Source organism: Lonchura striata, chromosome 12, assembly GCF_050655825.1.
Source record: "Lonchura striata isolate lonStrDom1 chromosome 12, ASM5065582v1, whole genome shotgun sequence".
Taxonomy (NCBI): Eukaryota; Metazoa; Chordata; class Aves; order Passeriformes; family Estrildidae; genus Lonchura; species Lonchura striata.
In genome coordinates, this window is record NC_140714.1 from 7,884,225 (window position 1) to 7,910,963 (window position 26,739).

The 26,739-nt window shown below is 40.7% G+C and overlaps 1 protein-coding gene and 1 long non-coding RNA gene across 2 annotated transcripts in view; both read right to left on the bottom strand.

The window, feature by feature from the left end:
• On the bottom strand, nucleotides 1-26,223 carry LOC146766242 (uncharacterized). The gene is made up of 2 exons (XR_014958059.1): nucleotides 25,701-26,223; nucleotides 1-1,765 (listed from the first exon to the last, which is right to left on the bottom strand). It is a non-coding gene; the product is annotated as an uncharacterized LOC146766242 (long non-coding RNA).
• Nucleotides 1-26,739, bottom strand: part of PTPRG (protein tyrosine phosphatase receptor type G) — a 391,091-nt gene that overhangs the window by 355,518 nt on the left and 8,834 nt on the right. The window lies entirely within an intron of this gene.

Genomic DNA, 26,739 nt, shown 5'->3' on the forward strand with positions numbered 1-26,739 from the left:
GTGAGAAATGTGTTGCTGCTGGCACTTATCTGGAATCTCTGCTCGGTGCTGGCTTTGGCCAACACCAACCGAGATTCCAGATGGGCTGCTGAGTGTTTTTGGTTTTTAAAAAACATGGCAGCCAATGCACCCATCTGGCTGCATACAGAAGTGATGTAGGAAAAGAGATCAAGCTCTACCACTGTAATTGAGGCTGATAAATCAGGCACTAAAATCGTGCACAGCAGGGAAGAAATATAAATGTATATACAGAGAGAAGAGCAAGCACAATTTGTCTGCACCATTAGAGTAAATGTTACCATTGAGTGACTGCCACCATGCTCCACACAAAAACTTTCAACTGCTCAATCCCTGTGAACTTTCAAAATGCTGGTTCTGATATTTCAATATAGTTTACAGCAAAGAGTAGAGCTTAGATGTGCAAACCTGCCACACAAATAAAAAGCAAAGAGCAAATAATAAAGAGCAAAGCAGCAAGAGGTGCAGGTTCCAAAATTTACACTCCGAGGGAAGTCAGAGGTCAAATTACCTTGGCATCTTACATTATTTTCAATGGTTAGAAGTTAATAAAAGGTTATGCATTTTTGTTTTGAGATAGCTTACATTTACTTGCAGTAGTAAGTACTTAAAAAAAAGAAAAAAAATCACACAATAGTAGAAAGCCCAGCAAGCCTAGACAAAAGTGTTAACTGAAGGGTGTAACAGATGAAAGCAAAGACTTCAAACTATTTAGCTTTGCAATGCAGCAATTCTTATAGAGGCCAAATACTTCTCACATGTGCCCACAACAAGAAGAAAGGATGGAGCATATTTTGTCATTAATACAAGCTCTATGTACTCTCTATTGTAAATGTCACTGATCTCTGACCTTCAGTTTTGACAATACTTGATATCTGAGGGAGGTGAAGTTAAGCCTGTTGTTAGCTTTAACAGGCAAACTTCTGTTCTTAGTTGCAAATGCCAGAACTGCTATTTTTTCAAAGAACTGTGTTAAAAAAACACCCTAAGCACACTTCGGTTCTGTTATTTTTATTAGTTTAAAATCAAGAGGCACAATTTTAAATCTCTTCTCACTTAACACTGATTTAGTTACTTTAACTTCAGCAGAGTAATTGCTAATTTGCAGTGGCAGAGGCAGGAGGGAAGTGAGAATGACAGAACTCTGGGGATGAACACTGACTGAGCACACTCTTGGAGAGGTCTCTGGGCCCCAGCTCACCGTCAAGGTACATCAACACTCAAGTGTCACATTCCCCCAGCTGCCATGCAGGATGACTGCTGGGCGACAGCATAAATTCATGTGGAGTTTGCTTGCTTTCTTCTTTACTTGAACAGCTCATTGCAGCATCAATAGAATAAAAAGAAGTCATGGCAACCAAGACATGGAAGGAAAAAAGCCCAGGCATACAGAAAGCAGTGGGCATTCTGCCATCCAGGATGCTGGAGCCAGGATTTCATGCATTGTCTCATTCTATTAATATTAAAGTAATAATGAGAACAGATTTACGCAAAAGGACATCTCATTCAAGCTCTTGGATCACTGGCATCTTCTAAACAGTCGGCCAGATGTTCCCAGAAGCACATCCTTTGCATCCTGAAGAACAGAGTCATTTCAAGCTGCATTAACATAGGAGAATTCTGGCCATACTTCTAACAAGCATCAGATGGGTTTGGCTCACTAAAACAGCAGCTTCCTCCAAGGCTTCATGTGCAGCAACACGGGAGATTTGTGTCCATCAGCAGAGACTTTTCTCTTCTTTACAGACTTTAACACAGCACCAAGAAACAAAGCAATTGAAGGCAAAAACAAAATCTCTTTATGTTACAGTTTCTACCTCACACTTAATGACTAAAAATAATATACTACTTTCCTAGAGCCATAGAAATTAGAAGTTAAACAAACACGTTGAGCAAGAAGGAAAAGTGACAGTATGATCAACCCCAGCTGGGAATCCTGCTTCATCACTCAGGGGCTTTTGTTTGCTATTTCAAATGCTGAAACAAGGATTACCAGCCATGACCCTGCTCAGCTGTACCTGCCTCACTCTAGAGCCCAGGAAAGCACTAAGAGGCCTGGACCTATTCTGGTTGTTTGAACAGATCTTTTCCTTTTTCTTTTTTTTTTTTTTTCCCTCCATTTAAACAATATTGCTTGCTAACTAGGACTCAAGATCACTAAATATAGAGTGTAGCTGTATAAAAAAAGACAAAGCAATGTTGAGTCTACTGTCATTCTGACAACTGCAAACATCCTGCTCTGCTCGGACTGTCAGACCAGAACTGTGGCAGCAGCAGTATTTAAGTCACATTAGCATCCTTTGCAGTGCTCCAGGCAAAGAGACAACATTGGAATCTGCTGTACCCAGCCAGCTAATTTTTCCTATGTAAATAATATGTTAATAATACTTTATCTTCTGCTAGGTCAGGGCACTGAGAATCTATTGTAGGTAGACATTATTTCTAGGAATTTCAGCAGATTTTTGTAAAACTTATTTCAGTATCAATATTTATCCAAGAAGAAAATTGAATCAATCTGGCATCTGCCTGCCTTCTCCACTTTGAGGTCACAAATGGAGATGCAAGATTTTTTTTAATTGATTTTTAAGTTGCAGTAAGCCTTAGCTGCTCCTTTGTAAAGCCACTGGGCAATGCACAGCAATTCAAAGGTGAACAAGTAACTTTAAATGAAACTAGTCCAGAAATAATGGACTTCTGCCCCAAATAATTCCTTTTACTACAAGACTATAGTATTGTTAATAGAACATAGCTAAAGGTTTCTTCTCCACAGAGCTCACCCAAGAAATCTCTGCTGGCATTAGGAGCTGCCGGCAGCAAACAGCTTTGGTGGTTCTACATGAGACCAAAGCAATGAAAACATGATGAGGTACCTGCTCACCTCCCTGCCTTGTGTGGCAGGAGGAGGAGGTCAGGGACTTCACAAAGGAAAAAACACATTGCTATTTTCTGTGATCACCTTGGACCACTCAAAACACTACACTCACGTAAGTGACACTGGTAGGATTTTTTGTCACATGAAAGAAGTGCAATTATCTTTGAAAATATGTCTTAAAAGACATTTATTTGAGGCCTTTAAGTCTGTGTAGGCTTAAATGTTATTAATGCACAGAGTCTGACTCAGTTTTGAGAATCTGAAAATCCTGGACTTTCCTTGGAAGAAGAACCCAGCTTTCACTTACCTGAATGTATAAGCCTTATACACACATGCAAAACTTCATTAAGTCTCATTTTTTAAGTATATTAATAAGGTTTATTTCTAGGGCTCAGACATAGGGGCATTGATTTAATTTTCATTACACAGCACTGCTACTAAAACCTAAAATTAAAGGCTAGAGAAGAAAAATATATTTCTCCACAATACCCTGCAAACTTTAGATGCATACAACTACATGAAAGATAATCAAGTGTATTAGCAGTTGGTGGACTACTCAGGGTTTCAATAGAGCTCTATTTAACAATGTTTGTACAGATTGGAGGCTGAAGAGCCAGAGGCAAAACAGGCACATATTAGACATCTAGGTCAACATTAGCCTGATAGCAGGCCATTTCACTGTGAGAATAAATAGAAATAAGAATTGCTTCAAAGGTGAGATCTAGTAATATTTAGTTCCTGCACTTAAAAGGAACAAAGTCTAGCTGAAAGGTGTAAGTGCATAAAATTTAACCACCAGATATATAGAAAAGACAAGACTTAACACAACTCCAGTCCTTTATGTGATTTCTCTCCAGCAGAGCCTACTTAAGTCACATATTAAGCTATTCATTCACAATTACCAGGACATACCCACATGAAGGGCATTTATGGACATGCTAAATACAGTCACAAGCCAGAGAAAACCATCAGTTTTGCAGCTATTGCTCACAGGAAACAAGTTTATTTATGCACACAGACAAAACCTGAACAATTAGAGCTCTTATCACTTATAAATCCTGCACACCAAAATCACTTATAAATTCTGCTATTCATCATCCCAAATGTTACATTTGGGAGCTGAGGGAGGAAGGAGCCTACAACCAGTCAGATTTAATCATAACATCTGCCAAGAACTCCCAACCTTCGATTTCATTCCAACAAGAAGTAACCTTTAAGAAGAACACGCAAAAAAAGCTACACTCTGTTCAACAAAACCCACTTGAAATGTTTAATGTCAAAGCACTGATAAGTTTAAGAGAAAATGTTGGGATGTTTCAGGAGCTGCACAAGGTAGTTGAAGCAAGTTGGAAATTTACAGTGTCTGCCTAGAGCTGAGTTAGGCAGCATCAAAGAGGCTCAATCCAACGTGCTACTTAAATCCAAGCAAGCTTTGATTTCTATTAATTCCCTCTGATTTTAAAGATTGTGTGTCCATCTAACACCTCCTCGGTTCACTGGGGAGACGCAAGCAGCCTGGAGGATGCCATGGTGAGGACAGGTATCCTCAACCTGTGTAAAAGCTGTCAATAACCCGGCCCAGGTTGGGTACCTCAAATAAATGCAGGAAAGGGCAGAAGGAACCAGTCCAAGAGCAGCAGAGGACACTGGTGACGCAGGTGGCTCTGGCCCCTGGCTGCCCCTCTTGTCCTGACGCTTATCAGCCGCTTTCCCAGCCCCACCCTGCAGCCAAGGAGGGGGGAAAAAAACCAAAATAAAAAAAGTTCTGCACTTTGGATTGTTCATGGAGAAAAGGGGAGGAAATGGGTTTAAAATTACAGAGGAAGGAAAGGTCTGCAGACTGAGAAGAACATTTCTTTTTCACTTCCAAAAACCACACAAAGCTGAAAGCACACAGTGCCCCAAGCTTCCTTGCACCCCACTGGAAAATGACATTCCCTTAAGTGAAGCCTTGAACAATGAAGCACCACCATAAAGGAGTCAAATTTCTGTCGGTAATAGATCAGAATACACAGCAAATATAAATTAACAGATGAACAAAAAAACCTAATAGAGTAACTTATGGCAATGCAAAGTTAGTTCACACCAGACAAGGTCTCCCACAGCACCAAGTTAAAGGCCAAACACTCATGGAAATGTAATGCCACTTCCACTTGGAGGGTGATAGAGAAACTGCTAACAAAGCTAATCCAGATTCCTCTCCAAACGATTCCACGAGTTTTTTTTCCTCCCACCATCATCACATTGTATTTCCAGTTTAATTTTGTTTCAGCAATATGCTTCACAGACTAAGATATTACACTTAACATTTGACACTAATGTGTTCTAACAAAGTTGACGCATTAAAAGGATTACACATTTACAGATTACTGAACAGGTTCCTCCTGGATGGCTGCCGAAAAAAATCCTGCAAATGTTCTGGCTCCAGGCTCTCTGGGTTACACCCTGCATTCATCTTGCTGGGTTGCTGTAATCGGTTTGCATGCCACCAAAGGATCTGCAGCAACCCGGCTGCTCTCACTAGAGCCAGGCAGAGCAAAAGAACCTGAATAAATTAAAAAGAAGGTTAAACACCAGCTAATTCTTCTCGCAACACAGTGCTGTTTATTCTGGTGCTTTGTCAATTTAGCAATCCAGCAAAACCATATATATGGCTGTTATCTTGTATGTGCAAGTGAGAGATTATTAGGAGGGAAAGGAATTTAAATTGTCTGCAATAACAAACTGGAACATTCAGAAAGAAGAGAGAAAGGTAAAAAGCAGAAAGTTACCAGATAAATCGGGGGTTGCAAAACTGAAATAAACGTTTTATGTTGGCTTCGTTTATTTTTATGCAGCAGAAATTCACACATTCTGAGAACCATTTAACTTGCAGGGATTTCAGTATTGAAAATGCAATGAGAGAAAAGCCATTCTGCAGGAGGGTCGGCACATTTGCCTCGCAGGCTGCCGAAGGAACGGTCTCATGGGTAAGGACAGGACTGCAATTCTGAAACAGGTTAATAATCTACAAACTCTCCTGAGGCCTTAATGCTTTTCTATAGTTGCCAAACTTTCAGTGTTAATTTGAACTTCTACTTCCTTGGGGGGAAAACAGGAGTTTTGAACTTAGGCTTTAATCACTTCAGGATACAACCACGCGTTCCACCAAGTGTTTCTTTCAACTCCTGTGCAGGGCAGGGGGAAGTGCTGCTTTGTGTCAGTAACTCATCTGAGAAAGAATTATGAAATAGTTAAACTCACACACACCCTTCCTGCCTCTCTGGGAAAGGAAGACTGCATTTATTTACGTATTCCATTCAGAAAGCTATATTTGAAAGCTATTTTAAGACTGCAAACTGAAACATTCAAGAGGCAACATTAAAGCAATCTGGACAAAAGGGGCTTTTGAGCCTGTTGTATCTGCATGGCATCATAGTCTTTAGATGAATCCCACATATATGTTTAAAAGATTTATGCCAAAATTAGTGCAAAAGTGGAACAGGAACACTGAAGAATGGACCATCACAACCTAAACTAACACCTGTAGAAAAATATTCTAGCAGGGCAATTCAATTTCAAATTGTGCTGCAATTTAGAAAGCTCATTCTTGACAGACCTCACGTTACTGCTTCTATTCAATTAATTTTTATGACCTTTTCAAGTTGCATTTTGACATACATGCACAGTGCTTGAAAAGAAGAACTTTCTAATGGCACTATCAGGAGGCATGAAGCAGGAACTTAAATCCTTGGTGTTTGATGAAAATGTCATCAATGGGATAATGATTCCTTTATACCATCTGGTGCAATGAATCACTTTCTTCAAACAGTGAATATGTCTTTTAATGGTACATCAACTGATCTTGGCAAATCCAATGATCCTCAGTAACCAAGTGATTTTTTTTGTTGTTGTTGTTATAAAAATGCAACAAATTCCAATCTGACAATTTACATGCCTTTGATGTTACTTTCAGTTCACAGAAATACTCCAAATCTTGCTTTTCCCTTCCCTCATTCATTCCACCACTACCCTTGTCATGCATCCTTCTATTTTCAGCACATGGCATCAACCTAATTAAAGGAATATATAGCTAAAACTGCTAATCACCTGCTTGTACTATTGATCAGCAGCTTTTATGACCTATTACAGCAGAGTCAGAAACAACCACAGAAATATACCTGCACCCTACATTAGACTTTTGGAAGTAGATATCCTCCCACACCTTTCCATTAGTTAATCCCCCCACTCTTTTAGGCACAGCACTTTGAACAATTGTGCCCCACACCAGACTGGAACAGAAACATCTGGGGAAAAAAAAGTTGTGTTTCTTAAAATACACTTTTTTTTATAGTGTCAAAAAATCAGCAAATACATTTTTACCCAGACTCTCAGAAATGTTATTCTACACTAAGCACAGATTTGTCAAGTTGGTACCCAAAAGAAGATATAATGCCCTAGGAGGGGGCATTCAAAATGAAACTATTTACAAAGCCTGAACTGCAGAAGTTACATTGTACCTCAGCTATCACACAGTTGAAAGCAAATATTTTATCAATGAGGAACAGACTACATGAATTTGTTTCCTTGAAGTCATTACCCTGCCTGAGAAAGGATGCAACAAAATTCAACCAATTAAAAAAAAAAAAAAACAGACTCCCACACAACTCCTGTATCTCATCTCTCTCTCCTCTAACAATGACAAAAAATGTTTTTTTTACGTAAAGCCAATAGAGTGCCACCATGTAATACCAACATCAAACAAAGCAGTGACCTGACAACAAGAGGCAGACAGTAATTTCACAAACCATTAAATAATTAAAGGTAAGTGTCCAAAGGATTCTTGTAACCACATTGTTTGATAGGATTCAGGAAGCAGGACTCGATATTCCACTGCATATTCAAAAACAAGCCCGTGTGCTTCACAAGGTCTCTGCACTCCTGTGAACCTTGTCCATTACAAATACAGGCTCAAAATATATTCTCACTTTGAGATAACTTACACAGTTGACTATTTGCAGGGCAAACGAATGCAATCAAACACCAAAGCTTCAAGGAGATTAGAGAGCTGCCAAGGTCTGAACTATATCAACAGCTTGAAGTCAGCTCATTCAATAAAGCTTTGACAGTATTATGCTGGCAAAACAAACAAACCCATGGTGCTCACACTGGCCCTGGCTTCCTCTTGCATGACTCTTTCTACTCATGGACAGGGCAAAAGTTAATTCCCTTTCTAGGGGAAGGGTCTGATCCTGCTGCCCCAGGAGCACCACAAGAGGGCTGCTGGGCCAGCATCCAAATGTTACAACCCAGAAGGGATACAAGGACTAAGTGTTCTTGCTTTATTTCAAACTCAATTTGCCCCATTTTAGCTATTGCTCCCCTCCTACCCCACCCTCTTTTCCAAATTGTTACATGGAAATAAAACAAATGTTTTACAGAAATCAGAGTATCCCATCACTGTGTTTCAGTCAAACAAGCAGCTCCATAGCAGGAAGCCTGACTGGGTCCCATAGAACAGCAGTGGTCTGCAGGAATTGCATTACTGCCTTCTATTCACACTATTTATTGCTTACCACATCCACTTTTCCTTATTTTTCCCTGGAATGAATCTCAGGCCATCACTATCATCCACAACAATCCAGCAAGGATTGTTCTCTAATCACCTCCTCTTTCTCAGTGTCTTAAAATGTACTGGAGAAAAGTCATGTCATTATATTTGCAATATGGAAACAGCAGCTGGTTCTCCTCTTACTACAAAACAGACATTCATTTAGGACTATATAGATGACTTAATATTAGCAAATTTACCATTCTCTCTCATAGCATTTCATATTTGGTTTATCTCAATGAACTCAAAATATTTCTTCTTATTAAACGTAAATCAGTTGTCCAGTACTTCATAACTGACAATTACCTTCCCTTATTAGTAGTTTTACTGCTGCCTGTTTGTATATTCCTGTTAAGTTTCCCTTTTTTATTTATGCTTTCTTGTCCTTGTAACCACAAATTTTCTTTTGAAAAAACATGCATTCACGTTCCTCTGGAAAGAATGTTTGGTTTTGAAGGGTGTACAACAAGGCACTTAAAATGGTTTCCATCTATTTCTGTTTGCATTTAGTTTCTCTCAATCACCAAATACATCATGGCTCTTTGAGTACAGAAATAACAATCCTTCCAAAGCCTTTGTGTATTCCTGTATGCATGTGTGTATACAAACACACTCAATATCTCTAAGGTGGGTTAACACTTTATTTGTGCATAAACTTACTGGCTTCAAGCTCATGAGACTTGAAATTCATATACACGTGGAGGTGCTCTTGCCTAATCTCAAAGCTGAGAGTTTTGTCTCCAGGAGATTTGCAAGTGGCTGGAAAAATCTACATTCTACCTCCTCCTACAGACTCCATAGATCTTGTCTCCCTAGTTTTTGTACTTGAGCACTAAAGAAAAGGAACCAGACATTGGAGTACCTGTGTTCTCAGATGTCACACAGCACACAAGGATTGATGCACAGCACTCAGTGTTTAGAAATGCAGCATTTCCAAGCAAACCTAAATGGCACAGGTTCCATTTTGATGCAGTATCTCTAGTAAGCAGATTCTTGCAAATAGAAATAATTAAAGTGCTGAGGATTTATATGCATTGATGACGAAGAAACTTTTCAGTTATTAGAAGAAAACTGCAGGCAGTGACAGCAAAGTTGGGAGCTGGTGGTGTTTTGACCCTCTAGAACATAAAAGCAATATATTGAACAGCTTGTATTCTCCACAACCTGTAACAAGTCATTTTACCTACTGTGTGGAGAACACTTTCATTCTTGGGAGAAGGCAGAATCTCCATTTCTATAGCTCATTAGTAACCGATTTCCATAGTTCATTAGTAAGCAAAAGGAATGTAAACCGACACCTTGAAAAATTGCCCTGTGCTTAGTAATAAACTGCTATTCTTTTCCAGGGTAAAGGCAAATATGCACAGTACACTTCAGATTTGCATTTCATGAATTTAACACCAGTGCGGCAGAACAAAAATAGAATAGCTTTATTCAGCCATGGACAATAATACACTAAGTTCTATCCTTCCCTAGAAAACCAAGCACTTCCCTATCAGATGTTGGACATTTTAAGCATTTGGGAGCTCGCAAAATTGAAATTCTTTCCTCTGGAAACTATAGAGCCTAGCAAAACATATAACCTACTTAGCACATCATATTTGTAAAAAAAAAAAAACTTTCATTAGAGTTCTCTGAGAGATTGCTAGGACAAGCAGATTAAGCCTCTGAGCCTTCCTGTGAAAAATAGAAGTGCAGGAAAGATTTTGGGGTAATAATATTGCTGGGTATGACTTAGATTTTCTCCCCTGGACCATACACCAATGAGAAATTAAAACCAAACTGAAAACACCATTTATAAAAATCCCCCATGTTTATTTCTTACACACTTCCCTTCTCCATGTAAGTATTTCAGGGTATATGGTTTCACAGAAGCCCACGGTGCAATTCAGTGGTATTTCAGCATCAGACAGACCAGCAACATCCCCACTCATGGCAGCAACACCTGCACACCCAAAGCAAACCACTGCAGTGACTGAAGCAGGGAAACCAGGCACAACTACCCTGACCTCACCAGAAACTTATTACCTTGGTCAGATGGTAAAATTTTCCTTGGATCTGACCAAGGTAAATTGGTTTAATGCTGTGCTCTTTTTATATTGACTCAACAGCCCATTTTTACTCTTGGCTTTAACTCAGGAACAGGCTTAAACATGAACTTAACTCTTGAATTCGGATGGTAAATCTGACCAAGGCTCTGTATTCAAAGAGCTGCTTATCTCAGCCTATCACCTTGTCCATTAGCAGCCACAAAGTCCCTTGCCCTCCACTGTAAAAGAGCATATATAAATACATGTGTTTTCTGAAAGGCACCCAAGCCAACAGGACCATCACTGACAGCAACACACCAGGCAATTCTGTCACTTGAAGAAGTGATTCATGGCACACTGTGGTTTTAAAGCTGCTCATCTGTACCAGCTCAACCAGACAGTTTTTCTTCTACCACTTCCTAGCAGTATTAATTATTATTTTAACATTTTAATAATAAATACTCATCTCCCCTTCACTTTGAAAAAAATATTTCTGCCTTTAATGCTCCTCTGAATCCTAAATCCTGTCTTCAAGAACATTATCTCTTCTATTAGGATGATGTGTGTGTGTGTGTGCATACACAAATAGTCATTCAATCATTCATTACAGTTTAGCTGACTGCTCTAGAGGCACTCCAGAAAGGCCCAGAAATAGATGAAATTTTCAGGTAAAGCTGTTTCTTGACACCATGATACAACGTGATCCATTTGATGAAGAGGCCAAAAACGTGAAGTCATTTACTTCTGTAACACTGGTTAACACTGGAAGTCTCACCGAGATCAATTTCAATCTGCCATTTATTACTACTTCAAGAACTCTACATGCCTTTAAGAGAATCTACAGTAAACCCTTGCCCTTTCTATCTCCCTCATACCCAAGAACACAAAACTAATATGTCACAAGCTTCAAGAAGATACTGCTTTCCTGTTGACTCAGATTGCTTCCAAGCAGCTTTGCACACAAAGCTATCATTGTATTACATCACAGGGACCTTTTAAACCTGCAGTGAGAGGCAGCAATAATGCATACAAACCAGCTGGCAAACAGGGTTCATTTCAGCAAGACATTTTGCAGATTCTCTTTAGAGGAAAACCTTCATCTTCCTCTTAATGGATTGCTACCATAAATGTTTCATGAACGTAATGTTTTATGTGAGTGCTAAGTAAGAAGACAAAAAAATACTTGGTACTTCCAGTAAAACAACTGAAACGCAGGGTCATTGAATGAAAGTATTCAAATCAAACATCTGCACATACATAGATAAACTATTAAAAAATACTCCCATTGAGCAACCAAAAGATTACTGGGCTACATTTGAGAATTCCATCTTATTAATACAGCACCTGCAAAGCATTTCATAATAGAGCTGCAGCAGTGTGGACCTCTACAGAATTGCAGCAGACAGAAGAGAAACAAACCTCACTCAGAACAAACCAGAGACTTCACAGGACTTGGACCCAAGGAAATTTGGATGCACTAATGCATCAATTTCCTTGCCTTAGCAGGAAAGGACATTTGAGCTGTACATGCAGCAAATTGTAAGAGCAACAGATAAGCATTTTGCAAATTAAAAGGGAAACACCAAGCAATAAATCACCTACTTGGCTTTAGAAAAAATTTACTAATAGTTTTTGAAAAACAAACAAGCCCCCCCAGTAATTTATTTGTTTAGTGAACAACTTCTCACTTTCACCATTTTGGCTCCAACCCAATAACACATTTAAAGAATTCAAGAGTTAAGTTCATGCTTAAGCATGTTCCTGAGTTAAAGCCAAGAAGTAAAAATGGGCTGTTGAGTCAATACAAAAAGAGCACAGCATTAAACCAAAAGTACTTATGGCTGAAACCTCACACACCCAGCTGGGCACAGAGTGTAAAACTTAACAGCATGAAGTAGGAGTTTCTCCTACACTGGCTCAGGGCTCTTGCTCCAAAGCCAACAACTCAATGGTTCTACCCATGTTTATTTGTCTGTCTTGAGCACAAAGTCAAAATGTCACACAGGCTGCCCACAGGCTGGTTTCACCTGCAAGTTCTCATGGCATCCATCAATGCCTGCAACTCTGCTGCTGAAGGGACCCCACAAACCCTGTGTCAGCTACACTCCACAGCTGCTGGCACCTGGCTTTTCACAGCACTCACTGCACCAGGGTGAAACTGCAAAATGACTTTTTAAGGGGGTCACCTCCTTCGGAGATTAATTTTGTCAAAGGTGCAAATCTTTCAACCTCACCCATTCCGTGATATCACAGTCCGAGTAGTTTCACCTCTGCTTCAGAAACATGAATTACTGTATCATGGGAAGAAATCAGCCTGTTTAGCAGCCAATCCTAAATTATGAGAAACAACAACAACAAAGTTGCTGTAATTCACAAAGGAAGGAGACTGGGAGAAGTGCTGTCCTTTAATGCTATTTATAGTGCTGCAGTACTCCTGGCTCTGGAAAGGTCTGCAGATGCTGACAGGGGAGCAGTCTCTGCCCCAAACTGTTCATCCAAATAGGAATGCCCAACCAGCCAACCCAGCCTGCTTGGTTCTAAAACAAACCAGCAGCTCCCAAATACTGAAATTTAAACAAACCAAACCCCACCCACAGTCCTCTGAGCCACCTGGCTCTTTCTGTCCTGAACTTCCCAGGATAGCAAAGCCAATTAAAATAAACAGATTTATGATGCTCACAGCCTTTTCTGCATCGGGACCATTCATGGAGTGGTTACAAAAAAAAAAATTCAAAAGTACAAAGGCAGTAAGGCTTGTAGCCAAAGGAGCTGAAGTTACATTGCAGGAAATACTTGAGGGATCCTGCTCACAATGAGCAGCTTCCTGCAGCTCCAGCCAGCCCTGCTCCCCCAGCACAGCCCCACCAGAGCATTAGAGCCAAGCTCTTGGTTAGAGAGCTCCAGCTTTATTCAGTGGCACAATGAAACTGGGGCAATGTTAACTACAGATAAATCAGTGCCCTGGTTCCCCCACGTGCTCCCTTTTTGTCCCCTGCAGCTGGAGAGCAGATTCAGAGTGTTCTGCATGGAAGGAACCAGAGAGTCCATCAGAGTCCATTCCATGGGAGTGTACAACATGGGTCTTCTGCATCTCAACCACTGGCTGCAATGATTTTAAATGGAAAGAATTTATAAAAAGGGATATATTTATAAAGCCAGAAGAACTTTTTCCCATACTCCATAATTACTTCTATTCATACTTTTAAATTATACAACATTTAACAAGGACTATACTCTGGTTAAAATGGAAGGCAGTTTATAAGCGTGACGCTCACTGGTCTATAAAAAGAAGGAGAAAATAGAAACAAGAAGAAAACAAAGCCAAAAATCCATCCACACCATTAAATTATCATTTTCCTGTCACCACCAGTTTATTCTGACCATATGAACACTGGCATGTCATTCTTTTGCTTTCACAGGAGAGAAGAGAGCTCCACTCAAATCAGAACAACTCAGATGTTATCATAAGGCACATAAAACTGCACCCAGGATAAAAAAAATTTCTGCAGTCCACTGGCAGCCCCAAATTCAGACTATAGGCTGGGGATTGTCACACAGGTACAGCTTACAGGAACACAGCAGCTAACCCAGCAGCTCAGTGTAATGCACAGCAGTTTAAGCACAGCTGGACTGGAAATTCTTCAGGGCCAGGTCTGTGCTTATCCAGACACGGTGCAAAGCCTCTCATACATTTGTTGTGCTGCATAAAGCGCTCACTAGGTTGATCCTACAAATCCATACACTTTTAAGAATTATGTCAAGGTACATTTTGCTTCCATTATTTCTTAGATCTCAAAGAAGCACTATCCTAACCACTTCTCCCTTCTCAGTAAAATAAATCACAGCATCCCAACCTTCCACTATTGAAGTCTGTGGTCACAGGCTCAAGCTCAGATTCTGCATACCTTTATTTGCCATTAGTTAGTTGCTCCCACACAGAGTGAACCTGGACTACTTTCATAGTCACCTGCATAAATGTTTTGTCAAACCACAAAATTGCAGAAAAAAATGAATGAATGACCATTACAAATCCATTTGGGCTACATCATTATCATTTCAGACTACAACCAAATCCCATTTTCCCTTTGCAAATTCAATTTCCATCAATAGGCCCATACATTAGTGGCTGCTCATGTTTGTGGACTCATTTTTTACATTAAAAAAAATTGAAAGATTACCACCAGTGTGAAATAGGCAAACTGCATTTTCAATTCACAACGCATATGCTTGGGAACTGCTAGGGAAAAAAAAAAAACACAAGGTAAGGGGAAGAAATGCAAATTACTGCACTGCTATCAACTGTGTATTACCCTAGTGACATTAACATACTTCATATCTCTGGTTACACACTTCAGATGGGGGAAAAAAACCACACTACACTGACATTCAAGTAAATTCTTTTATCATTTTACTGAATATTAATTTACTCTTTAGATTTCTAGGTTTCTATTTACCCAAAACCAAGCAGGGATGTGTCTTTCTACATATGTAGTTTTTATCTAATTTGGCAAAATTTTTCCCACAACCAACATGGATAACAAGCTAGACCTTCAGCTGCAATGCTGCTTTCTAAGTGACAAGGCAAAAAATCCGAAATTTAAACCAATACCCCCACATACTGAAAAGGTTAGACAACTGCTTGGTATGCCAAATCCCTTCCACTCATTCTGTGGAGCATCACAGAGCAATGATGTCTTCAAGAGTCAAAACTCTAGACTTGTCAGAAAAAAAAAAATTGTACTCCATCATTATTACAGGTACCAGTAGCCAGCACATGAAGTAACTGGCACTGAATTTCAGCATCTGAGCTGCATGGATAATTCAGGCACATGTTAGCTGGCTGCTTCTGGTAAACACTCATTTCATTTGTGATGTGCTGCAGTGCAACAGAACAGCTCTTGAGGGAATTAGAGCAGGCAGGTAGTTCCTGCCAATCATTTCAAGGGTCCATTCTCACACCAACAGACAGAAAATTCAGACACAACGCCAATTAGTGCTAATTGTAGTTTTCTCCAAGTCCCTCTGCAACCAAAGATGACAGAGACTTCATATGTGCTTCTTAACATAAGTGGCAACACTAATTTTTGTTCACTTCAAAATCCTTTTTGAATGCAGCACTCTAAGCTTGATAAATAAGTTTACCAAGTTTTCAAATGGCAGAAGTACCTCTCTTCTACTCAAGTATTTTTCTTTACCTCAGTGTCACAGCTATCTGAATAGGAAATGGTTGTTCTGTAGGTTTTCACGCTGCATTTCCCATACAAGGCTGCAAATCTTCAGAGACCTTGAGAAGAAGAAATTATGAAGTGCCACAGTCTGGTGCTGCACACAGGCCCAAGGACCTCCTCCAGCAGTGGGAGCACCCAGAGCAGGATGTGTGTGAAATACCCTTGGGCACACCCCAGCACCCAGCTGGAGCTTCTCTGCCTCCAGCAGCTCCAGCTTCTCCCCTTCCCTGTGCCACACATTGCTCTGCAGAGCTGCAGGAAGCCTCCCCCACACATGCAGGATTTTTGATGTCAGGAGCTGCTCACTCAGGTTCTCCTTCCCTCCCCAGCTGCACCAAGAGCTGCCCACAGCTTCCTGAAGGGCCATGTCAGGAAATCACAGATTGAGCACAAGAGCCACAAAGTCTTGGGGAGTTCAGTTCAGGTCACTGCTGTCATATTCATCAATGGGGAACTTTAAAGGCAAAGGTTACTGGGGACAAACACGACCTCAATTTCCCCAGTGAAGTATTTGTATCATCTGTGAAACCCACAGTGAAAGATAATTATGGCTTAAAAAGGACATTTTGGAAATAGTTTCTATACCTCAGCTTCATACCAATCCTACAAACATCACCATCAGTCTAACAAGATTCCCCAATGTCCATTCACCCAGAGCCTTTCAAGCAACACATACGACTTAAGACCAAATCTGTGTTTGCTGCCAACTTTCCATATCTTAATCATTGTATGTTTAAATATACACATCCACAAAACAAATGTCATGTCCACAGACCACAAGCCTTAAAAAAAAATGAAATAGAAAAATGTTAACAATTAATTAAACCAGTTCTCATTACCTCAATTTCCATCTGCAATTATAATCATTTCCCATTTAAAATATCTACCACATTTTATTCTTAATTAAAAATTACATCCTTGCAATGAAGTGCAATATAAATTAACAATTCAAATGTTATCTATGCAAATTCGTTAGTCCTTTGATTTTTCCTCCATTTATGCAAAGTCATGTATAGGTTTATTTTTTTTAAGCTTGTATAACTTCACTCAACATCTTCTGCTCTGAACTCTACACATATTTCAATCCAAGGACGCAGAAATAAGTTGTAAATTACACTATTTCTTTTCAAGTCTCATACCATTCATTTAAGAATCAATACATATGTGAAGAGGTGTCTTTCCTAAATAATTAGGAAAAAAACCCTGTAATTTTAAGATTCAAAGACATCTTAAGTTTCCAATGGTTTTGACAACAGCCATTTCTTCAGGCCCTGCTGTGTAAAGCCATTGGAGAAATTACTGTAACACAACAAAACCCTATTCTAAATTAGCTTTGCCTGCACTCCGAGCTCAGTGACTCAACTCCTCAACACGACTCTCTGCCCTCAACTCTCCCACAGGCATCTCTTATCCAATTTGGTTTTATCTCCCTCAGCAGTGTTTTGAACTTCTACCCCAGATTTAAAATTTCTCCCTGCTTCATCAGCCAAGAGCAAACTCAGACTCTCCAAGTGAACAAACCCAAAAGCATTAATGCCTTAGAACGGGAATTGTTTGACTACAGCATCTGTTGATTTCAAAGGAATTCAGCAACAAAGTTGCACCAAAATTGTAACTTTTCCCAAAGTCTCCACCTTGAGAAACCCCAAGAGTTTAAAATCCATTTGATAAGAGCATCATTAGAATGATATATTCAGAATTACACACACACATCCTACCAACACCAATCGCTACCTTGCCCAAAGCTACTCACACCCATCCCAACAGGAGCACAGGACCAGCTGAAACTGTGCCACACACACACAGTGAAGGGGGATCTCTCAGCAAGGATCAGCCAGCTCCAAGAAGATGCCTGTGACTCCGTGTTCTGGCTCCCCTGCCAAGAGAAGGCATTCTGCAGCTGGGAGAAATTAAGGCATCATCCAGTAAACTCCCTTCAGCTGTGTGGTCGTAAACCGAGGTTATTCAGGATGGCAATTAGCTGTGTGTGCTCAGCAAGGGAGCCAGCAAAGGTGGCCAGATGCTGCACAGATAAGATCCACATGCAGATTATCATTACACACCAGAAGATGAATTTTTCAAGGTCCAGAGGGCACTGCAATGGCTTTAAACACACTATATACTTATGAGGCAATTAGATGTGTCAATGCGAGGCACAAGAAAAATGCAGCGGATTGCAGCAAGATCTGCAGTTTACCAAATTACAAGGACAGATCTTGAAGTCAAATTATACAAACACAATTACACAAATTACACTGTAACCTTCAAAGGAATAGGTCTTCATTGTATTCCAAAAGCCTCATTGTGTTTTATTAATAAATTCTGGCAGGACAAAGTTTGAAGTCATGCATTTATTTCAGTGGCTAGTTTTAAACCCCCTTTATTCAATGATCTTTTTCTGTCATAATCTCCTTATCTAATTTAAACAGAGTGCATTCTCTTTCTATGAGTGTAATTTTCATTTAAGTTGTTATAACTTGTGCACAAAGGAATATGGCAGTTCAGCTCACCAGCTAATACATTCTTCTGTGCTATATGTGAGCAAAAGTAGACTCTATATACTCCAATATGAGAGTCACTTTTTACAAAAAAGGCCATATAGCATCGAGCCCCACATAGCACACCTGGGAGAAGTCCCAGGACATTTTTAACACAAGCACTTACTCTTTTTTTTCTTTCCTGACCTGCAAAAACTGCTTGAGAGAAATGCAACCAGAAAGGACCAAGATCTGAGGCAGTTCCCCAGCATTGCCTATTCCCTCTCACTCTTTTAGAAGAAAGCACGTATCAAGTCTCTGTCTCCCCCTCCAATTATGTCATTTGTCCTCTGCTAACTCTTATCCAAGTAAAAAAAAATTCCTTCTATCCAACATTGTAATTGGAGGAGCTTTAAATAGCTAATTTAACCTTGGGAGGATGTTCATTTTCACTGAGCATATCTCTCCAATCTTTGAAACAGACAAACCCTTTCACCTGAGCATGCCATTCTTTAATTGTGGCAGCACTGAGATAATGCATTTCAAATAGTTGATCAACTCAGGGGGAATATGAATGCCCAAATATTTAACAGACAATGATGCCTTTTAAAATGAAAATTCAGCCTTGTGAAGGTGGTTATTGCATGATCAACAGCATCCCAATACCAGCACACAGAGAATTTATTTTACACACCACAAAAGAACTGCTTTTTCAGAAACTAATCAGTAATTCACAGCTGTATCATTTTTGATCTGTCTCAGGCACTGCATATCAGTTTACCAGCTCACAGCCCCTCTCAGAAGAGGTTATCTGATTAAAGAGAAATGGAAAGACTACAGCTATTTGTCCTCTTTGAAAAATTCCACCAGCTGACTATCAACACTGATTTCATGATTATCAACCTCCAGAGCAAACCAGATTTATCCTGCAGCCAACCTTAGAGAAGCTGAAAGGATGAAGGTGTAGCTGTAGCATCCCCTTGGTCAGAGAACCTCAGACAACACTGAGAAAAAGTTCCTTTATTCTCAAGTGTAGCATGGTCTGATAAGACAAGGGTGTCCAAGAAGAATTCGAGCCACTAAAGCGGGGAAATAAGTATTGCCTGGAGAATACACACCTTCTCTTCTCCATTGTCAATGTACTCATACTCAGCACTGCTAGACACTGGGACCCCAAGGACAATAAACATTGTCCACAAAGATACCAGAGTCCTCCCAAGCTACCTTGGCTCCACTCAGTGCCGAGCAGCACAAACTTCTTGTCTTGCTTCCCCAGCAGAGAAATCGGGAAGGCTGACACCTGCACATAAACTGCCAGGGCAAGAAGGCCTGGCTGCTTTTACACAGATGAAAGCAGGAGGAAGTCTGGCTATCTGAAACCTCAGCTGAGCTAAGCACAAGCCACAGCACAGACTTGCCCCCCTCCCTTGCCACAACAGTGAGAAGCCATCGTGGGTCAGCAGCCTGGGCTGCATTTACCTGGGCATACACCTGCTCATCCTTGTGCAGCCAGTCCTGAGAGCTCCACCAAATACTTTGCCAGCACCCTGCTGAGCCAGAGTCTGGGAGGGAGAAAGCACAGCCACCTACTGAGAGCTTCTCATCCAAACATACAAGACACAGGAACGTAAAGAGCCAGAACAGACTCTGTTTTATGAGTATACTGTGAAGAACATGGTCCAGATAGTTCAAGCTTAATTAAATTTAATTGCTTCTAAACAGGAGGGGCTTTATCAATAGAGAGAAGTCCAGTTTGCCAGTCACAGGTGTGATGTGTTCACACTAGTCTTCACTGCAAGGATGGGGTATCACATTCAGCTGCTCTGCAGCTGTCAGATCCAACCCCAGAAATAAAAGCTAGAGCAGTTCAACCAGGTTCAACATCCTGAAACTGATGGAAATGCAGACTGTCCTCTGAGAAGTGCTGGTTGCACACAAGCCAACTTAAGAAGGTATTTTTAGCATGTTTCTTCAGCTTCATCATCTCAAAAAACAGCCATGGCCCAGTCCATTGGTGCCCTTCTCAGGGATATGGGGACATCAGGAGACACTGACATCTTCAGGGCCAGCACACCCATCACTCTTCAAGGTCTGCATTTCTTCACAGTAAAGTTCAAACCAGGACACCAGAAACCTTCCTTTTTAAGATCCTCCAATACAAAGTCTCCCATAGTTATGGTAGGGTTCAGTCTTTTTTCCTCAAAATGATCATCAGGTACTTTCAACTCGTTTACACTTGAGCAAATCACCTATTATCTGGTATATTGTGCCATGCAATTTCCTTAAAATTGTCACTTGCAGAATACTCTCATTTCCAATAATTCTGGGGCTCACAAACACCCCTGGGATGGCACCAAACAGAGAGGAACTAGGAAAGGAGTGGCAAAGAAAAATACAGCTGAAATTTAGATTAAAATACATGTTAAACTGATTTTAGAACACCAGTGTGTATTTTACATAGACTGTTACCACTGTTTCTACTACTTTTTCTTGAAACACTAAAGAAAACATATATATAGTTGGCAAAATAGAGCCTAGACAGAAAAAGGGAGAAATCTGGCTGTGAACATGATTGTCCAAATAGCTTGTTTCTTCACTGCTTTCCCTCATTGCAAAAAATGTGTCCATAGTCATCAGTGTTTGAAAACAAGCAATCTCCACACATTTCCCTTCCATGACACGAGCTGCCCAAACTGATGAAGCAACATGTAAACTATAAAACATCAATGCCACTGTAGCTTTTCAGGAAAGAAACTGCAGTGAAATATCATTGTCCTCTATCAACACAGCCTGTGGTAGAGAAGTTTTTTTTCTTGTCAACATTGCAGTAAATCAGTCAGATTTCATCTGATGTTGCACCATCACACTCAAGGTAGAAATCTCCACTGCCTGAAGGGAGACTTTTTTCAAGGCCAAAACCAATAATCCTGTGTAACCAACTACCTGTTTCTATATAATGTAGCTTTTCTCTACCACTTCAACCCTGGTGCAAAATTAACAGGTGTTACCAGTTTTTATTTGGACACTTGCAATTCTGGCTTCAAAGTCAACAGAAAAGTAATAACAAAAAACACTTCAGCCAAAGGACTCGCAAGGCCATCTACCTTCACTATCACACACCAAAGAGGTTTCCTGCCCTGTAAAACAGCCTCATTACTTGGCTAGACAGGATTATACTTAAAAAAAAAAAAAGCTACTTATGCAATGGTGTGATGAATCCCCAGTGAAAAGTCAGTTCTATTCTACTGTTACAGTATCTGCTGAATATTTGTTCTATTCCATATTCCACCTACTGCTTTACTAATGGAAGAAACCTATTCCAGTATCAGACAGTGATCCAGGAGCATCAGAGCATCCTCCTTATGATAAATATCTGAGAAATCAGGGCCAGGTGTCTGGAAAAGTGCTTCAGCTGCCCACAGCCATGCACCCAGGAACCCAAACTGCTCCTGCAGCCTCCTAAGGGCTGGGCTGCAAACCCTGCCTGGGTGTAAATGCCCAACTACAGCAGAGAGGGACAGGGCAAAGAAAGGAGCCCCCAGCCCCCATGGGAGGATCCCTGCAGCTGATACAAATACCCACAGCAAGGACAGCACAGTGCTCAGGAAGGCAGCACTGCACCTCCTGCTGGGTTTTGGTTTTGCAGCCAAGGAGAACAACTCAGGAACTCACATGGCAAACACAATCAAAGAACCACAGAGCAGTGACCATCGGAACAAGCCACGAGTGGAGGACAGACAAGAATGAAAGGACAAAGGAATAGCAAAGCAGCTCTTTGAAGTTATTGACAGTTCTGAATAATATACAATTCTTCAGTCTAAGGTACTTCTATGAGATGCTGCAAATACTAAAGACACTAACGCTGCATTAGCCTTAGAAGTCCAGCAGAAAGGTCTCTGGAGCTCTTTTTTGTTATACATCCAGACCCAGAGCATTAGCTCCTTCACAGCCACCTTGGCACCACTGCAGTGTCACCCTGGAAGGCAGGACAACAGAGGCACATCATAAAACACAAACAGTGAGCAGGCCTCTACAGACAGCAAGGGCAGGCAGAAAGGTCCAGTTTTTGCTGATGCTGCTTGTATCAATCACAGCAAAAGTCACTGAAAGGCACCAAGGGAAGCACTGGATAGTTCATCAGCTACCCAGAGCAGACAGGACACTACCCCTGGCTTTCATTCTTTATTTCACTCAGTATTGCAGTAGAAAAGTGTTCACCAAAGCCATGCATTTCATGTCCACCTCACCAAGAAAGAACACTTCCAAGGAGGCCCACATGCTTCAACATCATTTCCAATTAATACAACTGAAAGTAGCTAACTCCAGGATGGCCTTTACTACACAAATAGAAGCAAAAAGACAAATCAGAAGCATAAAAAACTGTAAAAATCAAACTGTAAGGCCCATGGCTCATAGCATACATAGTTTAGAAACATCTGGTTTTGCAAAGAAAGAACACTGCTTCATTATTTAAGTGAAGTGCTCATAGGCTCAGTTCAACTGAAAGCACAACTGTCAGGCACATCAGGAATTCTGTCCTGATCTCAGCTTTTAGCAAGTGAACTTGTTACTAACAGGGTGCAAATGAGACAAGGTGGAGTTGTTACTCATTGACAGTGAGCATCCTGGAAACCTCATCTGTCTCTGCACCCAAAATGCCTGATCGTGTCTCCCAAATACAGGAGTGAAGGGGGAAATGCAATCTCAAACTACAGGAATGAAGAGTTATTGATCAAGACAGAAATCAAAACTGCACAGTGTGAAGGTGCAATCAAGACTACTGTGAAATTCTAAGACTCCTCAATGAAAAAAGTTAATTTCCTTCATAAGTTGGTTTTCACCTTGGAAACTAATTGTTGAAAGAGAAAAGGTCACACTGCTTAATAGCATGAAATAAGGAAAACAGTACATGCAGATAGTGCTTGACATGAAGTATTAATTACCTTTTTGGCAGAGCATCTGTTTGTACTGTGATATATTACTCCTTACACTGAACCATGGCTTAGGATAGGTGCCACAAGTATGTGGACAAGTCACTTTTACCTTACATCCCTGGATCCCAGGTGTGCTTATGTTTTCTTACACCCAGCTGGTTTCCTGGCACATAAACATGAATTGCTGTGTGGTTTTAAGTTATTAGTTAACTGATTTGCTGTTTTGTTACCAAATTCAGGAAATTCACACAGAACTCCTATGCTGCTTCCAAGGGTGAAGAAAATGCACTCTTCATCATGAAATCTAGTTACTGATTAGGTTTTGTTCCTACAAAACCCTACTTTAGCTATTAACTTAAAAGAAGTGCCTCTTGCTTTGATTACCAAGGTAGCCAGATTTGCCTTTTTTGCCCTCTTCCTTAACTCATGAACCTATTTGAATCAAAGCAAGCAGAAGGAAAAGAAAAGGTGAGAGAAAAATGAACCCAAGAAATTAAAGTAACAGGTATCTCATAACACTTAGGCACTTCAAAGGAAGGTCAAACAGGAAATGAGATTTAGGCCAAGTAAAGGTTCTTGTAATCAGAATTAAGCATTCCAGGAATTCTTCAACATTCCTTAAATTACAAGAAGCATTGAGCAAGATCACAGCAACCCAAAGAACCACCGGACAAAAATACAGGCATTGACTTTTCCAGCAAGCCATCAAGGATGATTTCCTTATCACCCTGATCACCCTGGGATCAACTCACAACAGCAGCAACACTTCCTCTTTTGGACATTTCATCAGAGCACTGCCTTCAGGGGTATTCTCTAATAGCACCTGATGGCTCAGCACTGCCTTACCTGGGAAGCCCCAGCACTGCTGCAGTGTGAATTCCAAGCTGAATTTGACTCAGGGTAATTGTTATGGTTGGCAATCTGCTGGCTGTGGAGTAAAAGCCAGCTGACAACACAACAGCTTCTTACATGAATTGGCATAATGCAGAAAAATCCTAGCCAAAGACCAAAAGCACAGAGACCCAGACTCTGCTTTTTCCACTGGAAGTCATCCCTGCAGATCACTGCCCAAATGAGCCAGGGAAAGCCTGAGCTACCTTGCCAGTGCAGGACTCCAGGGTCTCAACATTTATTACAGCCACCAAGATATTTTTAAACTACTTCTAACTGCCAAGTATTTTTTTACTGCATTTATTTCTCAGTGATGACTTAGAGCAAGTGCTTATTTTTAAATCATATTTGACATTTTGTTAGGTACATTGGAAAATAAACCAATTCCTACATATGCAAAAATTAGGAATTAATGAGGCCTGGCAATTATCTTGACAGAAAAAAACCAAGTGACTTAGTTGAACATACAGAGACCCACTTAAAAAAAAAAAAAGCCTGCTCGAGTAGTTAAAAAACAAACGAAATTGCTTCTTATTGATTTTAATTTAGGTTGAAACACTAGCTGTCTCTCCAACAAAGCCAGAAATGGAAGCAACTATAAATGAGTACAAGATGTGATAAGATAGACAGATTCTTAAGCAATCTAGTACAGAGATGACCTCCAGTTTAGACAGTAGTTAAAATATGATATCATATGTATGGATCAATAAATAAGTTTGCATTTGTCTCAGCTCCAAAAGCTGTAGAGCTACATTCTCTTTTCTTTAGGAACTCTAAAATGTTGTCCAATTAAGCTCTGGGTTTTTTTTTTTCCTCACAGATCCTCTAGATTCTAATTTACAAATAAAATCAAGAGAAGCAATTAAATGTTTAGTACTATCAGCATGTTTCCCCAAGTGATGCACATGTGGAACAGAATAGAAGTAGTCCAATCTTGATACAGGAGAATGGGTTACAAATTGAAATACATTCCCATTACCATTACTCACAGGCTTCACGCTCTAGCAAGCCCCAGCATCAGCACCAGGCTGCCCATCCCTGCTCAGCACAGAGCTGCACCTCCAGCAGCTCTGATCTCTGCACTGCAGCCTCAGAGCCAGCACGGACACAGGAGGAGTGTGTGCAGCACAGAACGACACTACCAGGGACTTTTGGTGATGGCCATGCAGCCCATCACATTAAAGGCTAATTAAAACCTTCCTGGCAAGCTGCCTGGTCACTCTGCTCTGCTCTCCAGACAGCATGCACTGCCAGGGCCTGCCTGGAGCACACCAGAGCATCAGGATCAATCAAGCACGATTTATGATCCTTTCAGCACACCAGAACTTGAGTCAACATTACCTGGTAGGTACAGAACAGGTTTTTGTGAAGGCTCCTATATTGAAGGAGGTCTCCTTCTCTCCTTTAGTTATAAATATCTCTCCACTTTCTCACATACCTTTGCAATACCCCAGGCTCTTCCCAGAAAATATCAGCTGAGGGAGAAGGGACTGTTTTTTCACCATTTGATACATGAGGCTAATCAGACACAATCAAGGTAAAAAGCTAAAAGCATCCAAGGGAGGCCACCTGCCACAGCTGAGATGGCCACGATACACAGAGTATCACCACACAATTTAAGAAAGCTTTAAGCATTTCCCCAAACAGAGTAACATCATACCTCATCAGAAGGTTTCAGGTTCTGCCCATACAGAGTAGTAACACCACACCACTTGAGAAGGCTGCAAGCATCTGCCCTTCTGGTTCTTTAGCCCAACCTTTTATCCCCTCATGTTGATGCATGGCACCTGTGTGCCCTCTGCTCCCTTTGGGGTTGCTCAGAGCACCTGGGCACTCCCTGGCTCATTGCTGCTCACCTGCTTCTCACAGCCCCACCCCAGTTCCCACAAAACTGTGCCTGCAGCCACCCTAATGGAACAGGGTCACAGTAACAGAGCAGATATAAATTGTTGCAGAGAATATCCAGCTCAACATCTAGTCTCACCCACTTCCAGCAGAGAAACACTTTCTATCAAAACCAGCAGCAGGATTAACAGTAGCATGGTAAGGGTATGGACATGGCAAACCCTCCCCACATTCCAGGGAAACCACTGCCTCCTTGGGATTGCACCCACATTGCAATACCTGTGGGTCTCAGATTCAGTCAAAGAAAGAAACTGAGAGTTTCTAGCCAGGCAAAAACTCTCAGTTTCTTTCTTTGACTGAATCTGAGGCCCACAATACCCACTCCAGGTGTCTGATGGAGCTCACCTTGAGTCATCACAGTGGGGTGACAAGTGTGGCCAGAAGGTCACAGGCAGGTTCTGGAGCTGTGTGAAACCTTCAGGGTTCCCTGTCTGACAGAAATCAAAACCTGAGTTACCCTCTTTAGATAACTCCACATCACCTGGCCTGTTAAAAGGATGCACGGATTGCTACTCCCTTAAAAAATGTTGGGCTTAAAAAGCAAACAAACAAAACCAGAAGAAATTATCTTAGAGACACTAAGACTGCAGAGGACTTAAGCCTTTCTTTCTAGTTCTAAAATTCCCATTATAGCTGTATTCAAGCCACATTTGAAAAAACATTTTAAAACGGGAAAGAAGATGAATTTGAAGAGCTTATGAAAATAAAGTTGAAGCCCTAAGAATCAGTGATCCAGGCCACATCCACTGAACAGCAGAGTATTTTGCTCAGCACTGACTCCAATAATGATCTAG